Consider the following 14713-nt stretch of genomic DNA (forward strand, 5'->3'; position numbering starts at 1 on the left):
AAGGATGGTGAACTAGGTGAGCTCCCAGAGTAAACATTTCCCTTTTATTTTAAGGACTCATGGACCATGAGGGAGACATTAGAATGCAGAAGGTATAAGTAGCGTGAATTAAGGTCTCAAATGGCCATTTATGAAGCAGCTGACTTAAGTGAGTTAAGGAGTAGGGCAAAATAGGATGTAATTCTTGGTATCATGGCAACCCAATCAATACAAAAGGAAAGGAGGGAGAATGTAGTTAGGAGCCTCAGGACTCACCCACACAGCAGTTAGGCCAGAAGTTGTGCTGAGGTCAGTGATAGCATTTTACAGTTTGCACCTGATTTGTTATGGAAAAAAATGTTTGAGACCCAGCAGGTTTGAGAACATGAAACAAGTGAGGAAACTTTGAGTCTGTATATGATAAAAGTAATTGTGCAGAGATCTTGATTTAATGTATTTTCTGCTTGAGATGGATGCCAGGAGATGAACTATAGGACTGACTTGTCTCAGCATGGTACAATACATACATCATACCTAAGATAATATCCTTGAATATCTGGTCAAATTTCTATTGTGGCAACTACCTAATTTTATTATTTCCACTCTCCATCACCATTTGCTAGAACTAACCCGCTGCTTTTTTCTAGTCCCTGATGATGCCCTTGGAGACCTTCTCCATCACACAGTACCAAATTTCACAGTCAGACTTGGATTCCTTTTCTTTTTCTCCAAGGATCTGTCAGCTAAAATATCTGAACATGAGAGGAATAGTCTTATTGTGTTTAGATATTGTGCCTCTCTGAGTTCTCCAAGAAAATGTGGAAGACTCTTTTCAGTCCCTGGGCTTAAAAGCTTGTAGGATGAATGACTCTCAAGTTACTCTCCTGATACCGGCCATCTGCCACTGTTCTGAGCTCACCAAGGTCAGCTTCTATGACAATAATATCTCTGTTCCTGTGCTGAGGGACCTCTTGAAGCACACAGCTGACTTGAGCTTACTGTATATGTGAGAGAACCCTGCTCCTTTACGGTGCTATGATGACTTGGGTGTTCCCACCAAAGAGCAATTTTTCAGATTTGTGCTGTGGTCATTGTTACCCTCAGGCCATAAGACAACCCAAGAGCATCTCCTTTGCAACAGAAATGTGTCATTCATGTGGTAGTCATTGTCTTTGATGGCTGTAAATGATCTTGGGTTTCAGAAAGAGCCATAAATCACACAGACAGTAGTACCAGTCAGATACCAGATATTTTAAACATATACCTGAAGACTGATCTATTACGGTTGCAGATAAGAAGGTGGACCTAACCTGGACATTGAACATTTCACAGGATAATCTAATCCAGGAGAAAACAGATTAGCTGCTCTATATTGGGCTCTGACTGAAGATATTTTCACAAGATATACTAAATAGTTCTAACTGACCTTCATTCTGATTGGTTGTATTTGGAAATTATAGATGTGTAACTCCATAATATTAGCAAACCTCAGAACATGCTCAATATAACTAGGCATGTACTGAGCTTTATCCTGCCCTTAGAAGGCATGTGCAGAAGGAAAAAAGGAATATGAGAGACAGAATGTTTGTTTTAATGCCTTTCTATGCACCCCACATTTACCCAGATGTCGAGATGTGTCAAACAATGGTTGTGTTCCTTTTTTCCCCTCTCAATAATATGAAATATCTGACATACATGGAACAAAATAACTACAGTTTTGGTATAAAAGAAGGCCTCACCAAATGGGAAACTATGACTTTTGAATTTGAAGAAATGGATGGCTTCAGACTCGTTTTGAACTGGGTCTCTCAGAGATTGTGACTTCACAGACTGCTCAGAAGGTTGGAAACAAAAGAATGTCCAGTGACTAAGATCTTGGATGCTGAGTTTTACACAGGGAATATTCAGATGGACTCTGGGAAGAGGGAACTTGTGGAAACAGAAGCACACCTTGGCAATTTTGATTGGATTCTGACAAGATTGTTTAACTAGATGATCTTTCAACAATGTGTAAACTTTTTGTCCTTCCTTGTAGTATATAGTGAATAAATAAATCATTGATACTTTGTTTAGATGTCATTACTGTTTCCTGAGTGGAATAAACTAAATAACAAATCTGTACCACCTGACCTCTTGAGGATTCAAAATGTATACATTGGTGGCAGGCATGTTATGATTGAAAATCATGGGTAGATGGGTAAAGTTATCAGCTAAGATGGTTCACATGTGGACATCTAGGTTGGCCTATGGTAAAAAAGAATAATAGAAACCACCTCTATGTATCTCTCACTCCTTGTTTCTTTCTCTCCTGCCCCTACACTCTCTCCCTGTCAGCCTGTCAGCTTTGCAGGCCTTGTTATTTGGAACCTGTTGATTTCCTGGAGGTTTGCTCACAATAAACTTCTTTCATGCTCAGCAGAGAATCAATAAAACAAACAAACACACAAATAAAAGCCCAGGAACTGATAGTTGAAGTGAGATTACTCATGTTTTAAGCGCACATGTTTCTTTAAAGGAAAACCGGAGTTTGGTTGCAGAAGTAATATCAAGTGGCTCTCAGCTGGATCTCTGGCTTCAGGGTGTAGGCCCATGTATGTAGATTGTTGTGGTTATCAGGTTTTACAGGCACAATATGCACAACACCTATGTATTCACCTAACTGATAATATCTTGGAAAAAAAAAACCTCTGTTTCACATACACTTCAAAAAACCAACTAATTAATTAAAATGGTGATGTTCAGTAGCAAGGTATTTGCCAGACTTGGTGTGGCTCAAATATTACTCCAATACACACCACAAAGAAGAGAGTTTGTGGTATTTCATGTGTGTGCATTGAGCTCAATTGGTGAACAATTGTCTAGACTATACTGGATTCCAGTTTGAGGTCTGCACCATGGAGGAACAAAAGAGTACAAAGAGTTTATATAAGAAAACTGGGTGTCTGTCTGTTTATCCAAGTCTGTATCTATCCATCTGTGTCTCTGTCTATATGTTTATCCATCTGTCTGCCTGGCTCTTTATCTATCTATTAGGTGAGACCACACTCATATAGATACCTAGATCACAAAACCATGACCCAAAAGAAAAATTTAAATTTCAAAAAATTTTTCATATAAATATTGATACAATACTAAATAAAATACTTGTAATCCACATTCAAGAACTCTACAAAAACATGAACTATCCTATTCAGTACGCTTCATCCCAAGGATGCAGGGATGGGTCAACATAGTAAAATAAATACAGCAGTGTAATCCACCATAGAAACAAACAGACAAAAAGGTCACATTCCATCTCATAAGATGCTAAAAAAGCCTTTGACAAAATCCAGCACCCCTTTGTGATAAAAGTACTGTAGGGTAAAAGCCATATACACAACCACAAGAAATCAAATATACAGAAATCTGATAACCAACATAAAATTAAATGGTGAGAAAGGTAAAACAATTCCACAAAAACCAGGGATGAGAAAAGACAGTGTACTATCTCCCTATCAATCCAATATAGAATTTTGTATTCTAGCTAGAGCTATAAAATAAATAAAGTGATTAAGGTGTAACAAGTTGGAAAGGAAGAAGACACAGTATATCTATTCACAGATGATAGTTTAGTATAAATAAAAACCCTAGAATTTCTTTTTATTGTTTTTCTTATTCTTTTAAACTTTATTTTAAAAAACAAAGATTAAAGAAAAAATTTTAAACATTTTTGCATAAATGTATACAAATACATTTTTATCAGTGCTTGGCTTTTTTTTCTTTTTCTTTTTTTTTAAGGTTTGATACTATGCATTAAGGTCTTACTAGTTACAATGAGCAAAAAGTACATGTAAAACAGGATGTAACCCGGAATTAGTCAACCTTTTCTTATTGTATAAGGATTGAGCTTAATGGGTTTTTTTGTTTGTTTGTTTGTTTGTTTGTTTGTTTTCTTTTCTTTTTTTCTTGAAATTTAAACAGTCTGTGAGTTGTTTTTGGGGCAGTCCCAGTCTCTGGGGTTAGCATCCCACTATCAGTGACTGCATATTATGTCTGTTCTATTGTGACTGGGTTATCTCACTCAGCAAGATATTCTCTAGATGCAAATGGACATCTGGGACCTTTCCAGCTTCTGGCTACTCTAAATAGAGCTGCTATGAACATTGTGGTGCTTGTATCTTTGTTGTATATTGGAGTGTCTCTGGGTTATATGCCTAAAAGTGGAATAGCTGGATCTTCAGGTAGTACTATGTCCAATTTTCTGAGGAATCGCCAGACTGATTTCCAGAGTGGTTGTATCAGTTTAAAACATCACCAACAGTGGAGAAGTGTTCCTCTTTCTCTACAACCTCGCCAGCATCTGCTGTCATCTGAGTTTTGGATCTTGGCCATTCTGACTGGTGTGAGGTGGACTCTCAGGGTTGTTTTGATTTGCATTTCCCTGATGGCTAAGGATGTTGAGCACTTCTTTAGATGTTTCCCAGCCATTCCATATTCCTCAAATGAGAACGTTTTGTTTAGCTCTGTACCCCATTTTAAATAGGGTTGTTTGATTCTCTGGTGTCTAGCTTTTTGAGTTCTTTGTATACCTTGGATATTAGGCCTCTATCTGATGTGGAGCTGGTAAAGATCTTTTCCCATTCTGTTGACTGCCGTTTTGTTTTCTTGACAATGTCCTTAGCCTTACAGAAACTTTGCAATCTCATTAAGTCCTATTTGTTAATCTTTGACCTTTGAGCTTGAGCCATTCACATTTTGTTCAGAAAATTTTCTCCTGAGCCTATGTGTTCTAAGGTGTTCCCTACTTTCTCATTTAATAGTTTCAGTGTATCTTGTTTAACGTGGAGATAGTTGTTCCATTTTCACTTGATCTTTGAACAAGGAGATAAGAAAGGGTCTATTTTCCTTCTTCTGCATGCTGAGTGCCAGTTGGACCAACACCATTTGTTGAATAGGCTGTCCTTTTTCCATTGAATGTTTACATCTCCTTTGTCAAAAATCAGGTTACCATATACGTGACGGCACATTTCTGGTTCTTCTATTCTATTCCATTGATCCTCGTGCCTATTTCTGTACCAGTACCATGCAGTTTTGAGCACAATTGCATTGTAATATAGCTTGAGGTCAGGGATAGTGATTCCCGCAGATGTTTTCTTATTGTTGAGGATGGATTTTACTATTCTACTATATCTTTTGTTATTCCAGATGAAATTCCACATTGATCTTTTCAACTCTATGAAGAACTGGGTTGGAATTTTGATGGGGATTGCATTGAATCTCTAGATTGCTTTTCGAAGGATGGCCATTTTTAAAATGTTGATTTTTCCAATCCATTAGCATGGGAGATCTTTCCATTTTCTGAAATCTTCCACAATTTCCTTTTTTAGAGGTTTAAAGTTGTTGTCCTACAGGTCCTTCACTTGCTTAGTTAGAGTCACACCAATGTATTTTATATTGTTTATGACTATTGTGAAGGGTATCATTTCCCTAATTTTTTTTTCACATGTTTGTCCTTTGAGTAGAAGAAGGCTACTGATTGGTTTGTGTTAATTTTATATCCAGCCAATTTGCTGAACTTGTTTATCAGCTCTAGGAGTTCTCTGGTGGAATTCGTGGGGTCACTTAAGTACACTATCATGTCTTCTGCAAAGAGTGAGGTTTTTCCTTCTCCATTTCCGATTTATATCCCCTTGATCTCCTTTGGCTGTCTAATTGCTCCAATCAGGATTCCAGACTGTGTTAAATAGGTAGGGGGAGATTGAGCAGCCTTGTCAATTCCCTGATTTTAGTGAGATTGCTTCAAGTTTCCCACCGTTAAGTTGGATGCTGGCTGCTGGTTTGCTGTATATTGCTTATATTATGTTTAAGTATGGACCTTGGATTCCTGTTCTTTCCAAGACTTTTAACATGAAGGGGTGTTGAATTTTGTCAAATGCTTTGTCAGCATCTAGTGAGATGACCATGTGATTTTGTTCTCTGAGTTTTTTTTATATGTTGGATTACAATGATGGATTTCCTTATATTAAACCATCCCTTTATCCCAGGGATAAAACCTACTTGGTCATGGTGAATGATTGTTTTGATATATTCTTAGATTCAGTTTTCAAGGATTTTGTTGAGTATTTTTGCGTCAATGTTCATAAGTGAGATAGGTCTGAAGTTCTCTTTCGTTTTAGGGTCTTTGTGTGGTTTAGGTAAGATGGTTATTGTAGCCTCTAAAAATGAGTTAGGTATTTTTACATATGATTCTATCTTGTGGAATAGTTTGGAGAGTATTGGTGTTATGTCTACAATAAATGTCTAATAAAATTCTGCATGTAACAGATCTGGACTTGGGTTTTTTTTTTTTTTTTTTTTTTTTTTTTTTTTTTTGGTTGGAAGGCTTTTGATGACTTCTTCTATCTTTTTATGTGTTATGGGATTATTTAGATGGTTTACCTGGTCCTGGTTTAATTTTAGGATCTTGTATCTGTCTAGGAATTTATCCATTTCCTCCAGATTCTCCAATTTTGTGGAGTATAGGCTTTTGTAGTAGGATCTGATGATTTTTTGAATTTCCCCAGTTTCAGTTGTTATGTCTCCACTTTCCTTTCTGATTTTGTTAATTTGGATACTCTCTCTTTGCCCTCTAATTAGTCTGGCTAGGGGTTTATCAATTTTCTTGATTAACTCAAAGAACCAGCTCTTAGTTTTGTTGATTCTTTCAATGGTTCTTTTTATTTCTATTTGGTCTATTTCTGCCCAAGTTTGATTATTTCTTGCCATCTACTCCTCTTGCGTGTACCTTCTTCCTTTTCTTCTAGAATTTTCAGCTGTGCTGTCAAGTTGCTGATGTGTGCTCTCTCCAGTTTCTTTTTGGAAACACTCAGGGCTATGAGTTTTCCTCTCAGTACTGCTTTCATTGCATTCCATAGATTTGGGTATGTTGTGTTTTCGTTTTCATTGATTCTAAAAAATCCTTAATTTCTTTCTTTATTTCTTCTTTGACCCTGCTATATTTTAACAGAGCATTGTTTAGTTTCCATGTGTATGTGGACTTTTTGTTGTCTTTGTTGTTGTTAAAGACCAGCCTTAGACCACGGTGATCTGAGAGGATGCATGGGAGTATTTCTATCTTCTTATATGGATTGAGGCTCATTCTGTGTCCAATTATGTGGTCAATTTTCGAGAAGGTGCCATGGGGTACTGAGAAGGTGTATTTTTCTACTTTAGGATGATATGTTCTGTACATATCTATTAATTCCAGTTGGTTCATAGTCTCTGCTAGTTGTAGAGTGTCTTTGTTCAGTTACTGTTTCCATGATCTGTCCACTGGAGAGAGTGGGGTATTAAAGTCTCCCACTATTATTGTGTGGGGTGAAATGTATTTTTTGAGCTTTATTACGGTTTCTTGTATGAATGTGGGTGCTTTTGTATTTGGAATATATATGCTAAGGATTGAGAGTTCCTCTTGACCTATTTTTTCTTTAATGAGTAAAAAGTGTCCTTCTTTATCTTTTTGATATCTTTTGGTTGGAAATTTACGTTATTTGAAATTAGAATAGCCACTCCAGATTGCTTCTTGGGGCTGCATGCTTGGAAGTTTTTTTCCCAACTTTTATTCTGAGATAGTGTCTGTCTTTGTCTCTGAGATGAGTTTCCTGTATGCAGAAAAATGCTGGATTTTTTTTTTATGCATCCAGTCTGATAGCCTATGTCTCTTTATTGGGGAGTTGAGACCATTTATGTTAATAGATACCAAGGAATAGTGGTTTCTGTTTCCTGCTATTATTGCTTTTGTAGAAAGAGTTGTGTCTGTGTCTCTTTCTTATTTGGTTTTCTTGCTTAGGGGTTTTCTGGTTTTTACTAGAATGTACTTCCCCTCATTGTATTGGGTTTTCAACGTATAATTTGTTGTAGTGCTGGGTTTGTAGTCAGATATTGTGTAAATTTAGATTTGTCTTGAAATATCTTTATCTCTCCATCTATGGTGATTGATAGTTTTGCTGGGTATATCAGCTTGGGTTGGCATTTGTGCTCTCTTAGGGTCTGCAAGATGTCATTCCAGGCTCTTCTAGCTTTCATAGTCTCTGGTGAGAAATCGGATGTGATTCTGATTGGTCTGCCTTTATATGTTACCTGATCTTTTTTCCTTACTTCTTTTAGTATTCTTTCTTTGCTTTGGGCACTTGGTGTTTTGACTATTATGTGTCAGGAGAAATTTCTTTTCTGGTCCAACGTATTTGGATTTCTGAAGGCTTCTTTTATGCTCGTGGTCATCTCATTCTTAAGAGTAGGGAAGTTTTCTTCTACAATTTTGTTGAAGATATTTACTGTGCCTCTTAGTTGATATTCTTCTCTTTCTTCTATTTTTATTATACTTACGTTTGGTCTTCTCATTGTGTCTTGGACCTTCTGGACATTTTGGGTTAGAAGCATTTTGGTTTTTGCATCTTTTTTAATTTGTCTATGTTTTCAAAGTTGTCTTCAGCCCCGGAGATTCTTTCTTCCATCTCTTGTAGTCTATTGGACATGCTTGCATCTGTGACTCCTGATTTCTTTTTTAGGTGTTCTACCTCTAGGATTATCTCTTTTAGTGTTTTGTTTATATTGTCAATTTCCGTTTTAAATTCCTTCTTCCATTCCTTCATTTCTTTGGTTCTGTTTTCTTCTAGTTCGTTGAGTTCTTTGAGTGTTTTTCTTGTTTCCTCTTTAAAAGCTTCTGATACTTTTTGCTTTTCTCCCTGTTCTTGTTTAAGGATCTCTATCATCATCTTGAGGTATGATTTTAGTTCTGCGTCTTCTTTTGTGTTTGGAATTCTGCTGTTTGCTGTGATGGGAGAGCTTGGTACTGGTGTTGCCAGGTTGTCTTCGTTTCCTTGGGATATGCTCTTTTGCTTTCCTCTTGCCATCTCATTGTCAGTGATATGTTCTCGCCTTTCTCTTGTAACAGGTCTGTGTCCCTGGATCTCTGCTGGTCCAGAAATAAGATGGTCAGAGCCCTGTTCTTAGCCCCAAAGCCACCGGGCGGGAATGCTGGGTTCCTGGATCAGGTAGAGCAGGGGCGTGCTTTCCGGGCACACTCGGCAGAGATTTCTCTTCCCCCTGGCAACTCAGATCTCCTTTTCACCAGTCCTTTATCTCTGGGAACTGATCCTAGAATTTCTAACCACAGAACTGCTGCAGATGATAAAGATCTTCAACAATGTGTCTAGAAAAAAACTTAATTCAAATAATTCAAAGGCCCTTTTTGTCATAAAAAATAAATAGGCTAAGAAGGAAATTATGAAAACAATACCTTACCAAAGAGTAAAGCTATATATTTATAGGTGTAACTATCTGAGCAAGCAAACTACCTGTATGAAAAAGTCAACTATCTGAAGAAATAAATTGAAGAAGCCACTAGAAGATGCACAGGTCACATATGCTCCTGCATTCAGAGGATTAATGCAGTACAAAATGCTATCTTACCAACAACATTCTACTGATTCAATGCAAAACCCATTAAATCCCAACCGAATTCTTAAAGATCCTTAAGGAACAATTCTCCTTATGGAAAACTAAAAACACCATAAAAGCTAAATCAATCCTCCACGATAAAAGATTTTTTAGAAGTGTTACCATCCATTGGTTGGCCATGATTGCCAGAAGAATGACAATCCATCCTTACCAGATCTGACCGATTCCTTACCTCACTTCCGTCCTCTGATTCAGGTGTGCTTATTTGAGACTTTGAATTGAGATGCCAAATTTTTCAATTTCAGAGTCCATTTTAGTGAACCTGATGTAATTTAATTTCAGATAAACTAAGAGGGTGTTACATAGCTATAGTCTCTAGGCTAATTCTCATCACCACCAGCATTTAAAGTATTACACTCTCAATAAGACCACTGCTTCCAGGTTATTCACAAATTAAAACTGTAGCCCCAGGTTATAAGCCTGCCCCCTGCTTAAGGAGTAGGAGAGCAGGAATCAAGTTAATGTTATGACCCGTTTTGATTGGTATCATCCCAATACCAATGAATTATATTAAAGGCCACAGTTACTTTCCAATTAGGTGCTTGCCCACATACTCTCTGTTTTTTGCTTACTATAGAGCTTTGCCCTGATAGACATTCAGGACCAAACACCATCAAAATCTTCCCACAGGGTGGTGGTGCACTGTGGCAGTGGAGGGACCAAGGCTTGCTAGAATGGTAAAAAGACGCTGCAGTGAGTTGTATTATATTTGCACATTTCTGTTTTGAGGATCACAAGCACTTCCCTAAGACAACATTTTGGTGGGTTGGCCATAAAGTTCTTCATAACATACAAAAAATACTGATCTGGAGGGCCTTGAAATCACCAAAATTTGGCTAGGAAGGCTAGTACCAAATATATACAAAGTACTCAAGAAGTTACACTCAAGAGAATCAAATAATTCTATTGAAATTAGGAGTACAGAGCTAAATAAGGACTTATCAACTGAAAATATTGAATTGGTGAGAAGCAACTAAAGAAATGCTAAACATCCCTAGTTATCAGGTAAATGCAAATCAACACAATCCTAAGATTCCACATCACATACACCAGACTGGCTAAAATATAAAAACCTCAGGTGACAACAGATGCTGGTGAGAATGTGGAGAAAGAGGAACTCATTTCCTCTGTTAGTGGGTTTCTAAATTGGTACAACCACTCTGCAAATGAGTCTAGCTGTTCCTCATAAAGTTGTACATAGTACTACCCAAGTACCCAGCTATACTACTTTTGGGCATATACCCAAAAGTAGCTTCAACATCTAACAAGGATGCATGCTCAAATATGTTCATAGCAGCCTTAAGTATACTAATGAGAAGTTGAAAAATTCCAGATATCTTTTAACAGACATAAGAATACAGAAATTTTAGTATACAATAGATTACATCTCAACTGTTTAAAACAATAAGTTCAAGAAATTCTAGACAAATATATGGATCTTGAAGCTATTGTCCTCAGTGATGTAATCCTGTCACAAAAGAGCACTTATCTTATGTACTCTCTCCTAAGCAGAAACTAGCCCACAAAGCTCAAAATACCCAAGAAATTATCCACAAAAATTATGAAACTCAAAAAGAAGAAGTCCCAGAACGTGGATGCATCAGTCCTTCTTAGAATGGAGAATAAAACAGTCAAGGGATGAAAAACAAGATCAAATAGAGGAGCAGGGATTGAAGAAAACATCTACTGAGATTTACCTACTGAGAGAACCACCCATATGCACCCAGCAAACCCATGCAGTATTGCTGGTGCCAAGAAGTGTTTACTGACAGGAAACAGAAATGGATGTCTCCTGAGAGATTCTTCCAGAGTCATATATATAAATGAGGATGCTTGCAGCTACCCATCAGACTGTACACAGGGACACCAATTAAAAAGCTAGAGAAAGGACAGAAAGAGCTGAAAGGTTTGCAACCTCATAGGAAAAATATCATCATCAACCTGCCAAGGCACTGAGATCAAGAGGGTAATTAGGAGAGGGAGCACCTTCATGGAAGCAGGTTAAGATGGAGGACTGAGAGTAGTGGGGGGGGGAAGAGTATAATTTTTGAAGTGTAAATGCAGATAATATTCAGTAAATTTGAATAAAATATTAATAAACAAAAAGGTGAAATAACACAATTAATATGCAAATCAGACATTCTAAACCAAAACCTAATTAATGAGAAATTTGATATTAGAAATGTGCCTATGTCTCATGATGCCCTGCTTGCTGAACTTTTATGAGTCTTATGAGGGAGACTGATGTAATCTTTATTGGGATTGGTCATTTATGAGAGCATTATTGGCTAAGCCAAGTATAAAGTTCACATGTCCTGTGAATGTTCTCTAAGCCTAAGGAGGAGGCTATACTTTTATGCTGGGTAGGGGCCAGGCTAGGCTCTTAACTACTATCTTATTAACAGGGAGCTTCACTACCTGCTAGATTGAACTCTTTAATCAGTGTCTTTTCATCTTCTGACATCCACATTATACCTCATATATTTGGGTTTAAATAAAGTGTCTTTGTTTGATAGCTTCAAAGCTGCTCCTCAGTGCCCCTGAATGCACTCTCAGTCCTAGGACTGCTCTGTCTCTTGCAGCTGTCCCTTACATTGGCATCTTGGTGACCTGGAGCCAGGAATTAAATGCTTACAGAACAGCCAGGGATACCTTTTTAGTACCTAGAACACTATAGGGTTAACTTAGAACCTTAATTATGCTCAGTCTAAGATGATGTCAGTACAAGGGTCATTGCTCCTCTAGAGAGGTACTTTGAGTGATTGCAAACAAGTCCAGTCCTGCCCTTTGTCTGTCCTCTTCTCTACCACATATCACTGTTGCTTCTAACCTTATTCCTTGGCCTCTAGGCTCCATTAAACATTCTCTTGTTTGCTTGCCACAGTTCTCAGTTAGTGAAGACCTTTGTGATACTAATCCCCCCCACACACACACACACTGGCTTTTTCTTCATACATATAAGTCAACCCTTTAGTCTGGCCACCCATGAGGCTAGGTGTGAGACCTAGCAAAATCAACCTTATATGGGATTTTCAGCATCTAGTTTGATTTTCCAAATGTTAGAGACAGTTTGGCTATGTAAAGCAGTGATCTTCTGTCAATAGCATTCTCTACTTTGACAAAGAACCAAGTTAATAAAAGACAAAACAACAAGCCATGTTTTTCCCACTGCCCTAATTTTTTATTAGATACTCTCTGTATTTACATTTGAAATGTTATCCCTTCCCCCACCCTGCTCCCATTCCCCTCCCCCTTCCCCTTCATTTGTCTTCACAAAGGTGCACTTGCTCCTAATCAACCTCTCCACTCCATTGCCTTGGCTTTCCTCTATATTGGAAAAATGTGTCCTCCCTGAACCAAAGGCCTCTTCTCCCATTGATGCCAGACACTGCTGTCTTCAGCTACATATGCAACTGGAGCCATAGGTCTCTCAATGTGTGCTCAGTGGTTGGTGTTTTAGTTCATGGGTGTCATGGAGGGTTTGTTTGGTTGTTCTTCCCATGAGGTTGCAACCCATTTCAGCTCCTTCAGTCCTTTCTTTAGCACCTTCATTTGGGGTTCCTGTGTTCAGTCTGATGGTTAGCTGCAAGCATGTTCAGCTATATCTGTATGAATATGGCAGAGCCCCTGAGGAGATATCTTTATCTGGTTCCTGTCAGTAAATACTTCTTGGCATCAGCAATAGTACTTGGATATAGTGGCTGCATATGGGGTGGATCCCCAGGTGAGAGCGCTTCTGAATGATCTTTTTTCAATCTCTGTTCCTCTATTTGACCTTGTATATCCTCCTGTGGTTGTTTTGTTCTCCCTTCTAAGAAAGACTGAAGTCTTGTTTTCATCGAACCTTCTCTCTAACTGATGGTTCTTCTCTTGGCCCTACTACTCAACAATGATTGACAAAAAGTCAAATGAATCATAAAAATTAAATAGATAAATCTGGGAAAAAAAAAGAAATAAATGTGCCTATGTCTAGTAAGCCATAAGGGCTGAGAATTTCATAATTCCAATAAGTTGGATCATGTGACTATACAACAGCATGTGGTCATATTGTCTAGCCTCACATTACTGGATAATTCAATCCAGTGACTCTTCTGCCTTTTTTGTTGTAAATGATACATTTCAGAATTCTGTGCGATTTTATATACTTAAGAGTATTTTACCAATATTCACTTTCTTTTTATTTCATCTTTTATTTATTTTTATTTGATGTGGGCATGCTTTTCTGTATAATTATAAAAAAATAAAGGTAAGAAAGTACATCAAAATTAAAGGTAAAGGAAAACATTTTATCTAAAGAACAGCAACTGGTGCACACCTTTAAAAGATTACACACACACACACACAGACACAGACACACACACACACACACAATATCACTGTCTTCAGACACACTAGAAGAGGACATCCGATTCCATTAGAGATTGTTGTGAGCTACCATGTGGTTGCTGGGAATTGAACTCATGACCTCTGGAAGAGCAGTCAGTGCTCTCAACTGCTGAGCCATCTTTAATCCCACACCTTTAATTCTAGCATTTGGGAGGCAGATATCTGAATTCCAGGCCAGCCTGGGCTAAAGAGTGAGTTCCAGGACAGCCAGGGCTAAACATAGAAACCCTATTTCAATAAATATGCAAGTTATGGGGCTGAAAAAGAGATAGTTCAGTTCAGAGCTCTTGCTGCTCTCCCAGAGGACCTGATTTTGGTTCCAAGCAACCACATCGGGTGACTCACAATCACGTGTAACTCCAGCCATCTTACTTCCTCTTCTGGCCTCTGTAGGCACCTGTACTCACATACACAAACCACATCTAGTCAGTCAGTCTATCTGTCTGTCTCTCTCTCTCTCTCTCTCTCTCTCTCTCTCTCTCTCTCTCTCTCTCTCTCTCAGAAAGAAAGAAAGAAAGAAATTAAGAAAGAAAGAAACAAACAAACAAACAAACAAACTGTGGTATTAAAAACAAGTATTGAACTTGTACACTTTTATACAGAAACATTTCAGACCCAAATTAACTACTGTTCAAGAAAAAAAAGTCCCCTAATATATTAATTACTCTCAGTATTTCTTTACAGTTTTTAAACCACTGGTGCTTTAATTGCTTAGGCATGATGAAAGGTAATTGCTGCTTCCTTAATACAGCACTCATTCACCAATGAGATGGTGTTCAAGAGCTATGGGTGTGCCTGCCATTATTTTCCTCCTGGAGCTGGTTTCTTAGGGAGAAGTCTGAGGAACTTTGATCCTTTCTAGTGTTTTCTT

The sequence above is a fragment of the Micromys minutus genome (assembly GCF_963924665.1).
Source record: "Micromys minutus genome assembly, chromosome: 27".
In the NCBI taxonomy this organism is placed as follows: domain Eukaryota; kingdom Metazoa; phylum Chordata; class Mammalia; order Rodentia; family Muridae; genus Micromys; species Micromys minutus.